Genomic DNA, 3,080 nt, shown 5'->3' on the forward strand with positions numbered 1-3,080 from the left:
ACAGTCTGTAGACCATCTGTGGCTGGTGTGCTGACCAATATAGATAAGTAGATAGGTAGATAAAAAAAAGAATAAATAAATAAATAAATAATAAACGAATAGATAAATAGATTCTTGGAGTCACCATTGATATCAACAAGAGTATGTTGTTGTTTTTCTGGCCTTGAGAGTCTTATATAGCTGTGTGTAGAACATTGAACATAAGATGAATTTAAACAAACAAAATAAACACATTAATATTTTTATACATTAAAAGGCGACATCCACTTCTTTTCCCCACGGTGTTCTTTCCATTCAGTTTCGTTTCGATGACGGAAAAAGTTGTAAATTTGTTTCAATAACATTGTTATATATACTCTCCATTTCTTCTCCTTTCGAATGACTAAAGAAGGCCAGTCAGATAGTGGAGGGGAAGAAATGTAGAGTATTATAATTGTTACAATGTTATTTAAACAATTTACAACTTTTTCCGTCTTACAAATGGAAAAGTTCAGGGGAAGAAATATGGATATTTTCCATTCAAATATGATTTTTTTTTAAAGTCAAAGATACAGACATGATTAATCATTGAAACCGAAAACAGCAGACAGTAAAAAAAATCAATTAATTAATTAATTAATTAATAAAAAATCGCTGCGAGCAGGGTTCGAACCTGCGCGGGAAGAACCCATTGGATTTTAAGTCCAACGCCTTAACCACTCGGCCATCACAGCACTTGGTTATGACGGCCAGACACCTCAACTAATTCTTTAGTATCAGGTTCTGTTGCAAGGAGGTGTCAACGCGAGCAGGCTGTAATCTTTTTTCTTGTTCTTTTTTTTTAAAGCGTGCGGGCAGATCTATTCACGCTACACCGCATCTGTTGTAGTGAAGAAAAACAAGGGGAAGAAAAATAATAAAAGAAGCGAATACCTGGCCTTGCATAAAGCCAACGCGATGGTCAGGCCTTGAGAGCCAGTCAACCTCACCTGTTTTGTGTAAAACATTACTATCAAATGGAATAAAACAATGAGGCAAAATAAACAAATAAGTGAAAATATAGTGTGACCAAGCGCGCTATGCTTGCTCCAACACTATTCACGCACAAGCCAGAGCAGACGACGTTTCTTGTCCTAACCCTTGCACAGAATATGTGACGTCACTCTGCTTACATCATTTTGTCCTCGCCAGACACCTGCTCACAGTTCGCCCAATGTCGCGTCGCAGTACCTCATTGGCTGAGAAGAAACTTGTGTTTCTGTTCCACCGTAATTAATTAATAACTCTTTTGTCAGATCAGTAAACTACTAGTATTATATACTGGCAGAATCGTCTTAATTCCATCTTTAAATCTATTCCATTTATGTTCGCCTACGTGAAACTGATTTAACGCAGTTTGTAATTTTCAGCGACGAGCTCGTTAAAACTGGCCCTGTTCAGGTGACTTAAATTAAGATTATAAATTCATCTTAAATAATCAACACTTCATTTTACACTCATTATAAAGTAGGCGTTGAGCTCTTTCTTTTGCAACTTATCCGACGTAAATCGGTTCAGGAATCATTTAGAAATCTATCACTGAACACCTTTAAACAAACACAATTGTCATCGGATTCTCCGTGATTAGTGACGATCTGCTTGCAAGCACACGTGACGCACTTTGCGGTCCGCTAAACTTGCATAAATTGGCACAGTGAATGATGAGTGGTCATTTCATACCTGGTCAGTCATCTGACCAGAGCCTGCTCTCTCTCTTGCTGTGTCGCGGGCAGTGTGTCGTGTGTGTCCCCACAACGGCTGACACTTCGCTACGTATCGCTGCACTGTCTTCTTCTCTTTTAGTTCTTCTTCTTAGTTCTTCTCCTAGTTGTCTTCTTCTCTTTTTATCTTCTCTTCTCTTCTATTCTCTTCTCTTAGGTTTTCTTCTCATCTAATATTGTAAATAAAACAATAGAAAAACCCATTTGTGACTGGCCTCTATATGTTCCTGGCCTGTGCGTGGGATCTTGTCTATCCTTTCATTCAATCAATCATTTAGTTAAGTCTTTTGTGCCATACCCTTCAGTAACCACTCGGTACACGGCTACAAAAGTGGCGTCGCCGACAGGATAAAGATCCATCACAAGATTGATCCAAAATTATTCCCTTTAAGGTTTCAATTCTTTTATCCAAATTCAATCCATCCCAAAACCACAGCCCTTTACCACCAAGTGTACCTTGTTACAACTTGGCGCTGTGAGCATAGGATGTGCTAATTCTTTTAATATCTCTTAATAAATCACAGCTCCTAGCCAAGCTAATCTCTATCACATACTTGGCGCTGTGAGCTAGGATCGTACAGGGACAAGAGGTTGTACTAACAGTCACATAGGGATAGTCAGACATAGGAGAAGAGAGAAGACAGTGCAGCAGGTACGTCAAGTCCACAACAAGAAACGTCGCCCACATCAAGATGGCTTCAACTGACTTCCTGCCCAAACTCCCGACGCTATCCGGTGAGGAAGGCAGCAGTGAAGTCGACAACTTCGTCCAGGAGGCCAGACTGATACTCCAGCTACAGCCCCTGGATGATGCGACAGCCTCTCTCTGGCTGATCTCAGCCCTTGCCGGCAGAGCTCGCCAGCAGATCGTCAGGCTGCCAGCGACTGACGTGGACACCCCAGCCAAGATCCTTCACATCATTGAGGAGAACTGGGGAGAGCAGCGAGATGCCACCGACCTTGCCACTGCGTTCTTCAACAGACAGCAGCAGTCCAAGGAGACAGTGATCGACTACGCATCCCATCTTCGGCACCTATGGACCAAGGTCAACAAAGCCGAAGATGGGGTGATGCAGGTGCCAGCAACCATACTCCGTGACGCCTTCGCTAGAGGCCTTCAGCCAGCTGCACTCGGGCGCGATGTCAGGCGCTTCATACGAGACCACCCTGACACCACCTTCGAGGCAGCTAAGAAGGAGGCCCAGCGATGGCTGAGGGAGGACAGCCACACCTACAACACCTGCCCCGACGTAGACAGTGTTGTCCGCCTGGAAGCCCAGCTGGCCACACTCGCAGCTGAGAACACCAGCCTGCGATGTCAGCTGCAGTCCCCCAAACCAG

The 3,080-nt window shown here is 43.1% G+C and overlaps 1 non-coding gene across 1 annotated transcript; it reads right to left on the reverse strand.

Annotated features, from left to right (window-relative positions):
* Positions 1-631: 631 nt before the first annotated feature.
* On the reverse strand, positions 632-713 carry Trnal-uaa (transfer RNA leucine (anticodon UAA)). The gene has a single exon. It is a non-coding gene; the product is annotated as a tRNA-Leu (tRNA).
* Positions 714-3,080: the final 2,367 nt, after the last annotated feature.

The sequence above is a fragment of the Babylonia areolata genome, chromosome 3 (assembly GCF_041734735.1).
Source record: "Babylonia areolata isolate BAREFJ2019XMU chromosome 3, ASM4173473v1, whole genome shotgun sequence".
Taxonomy (NCBI): domain Eukaryota; kingdom Metazoa; phylum Mollusca; class Gastropoda; order Neogastropoda; family Buccinidae; genus Babylonia; species Babylonia areolata.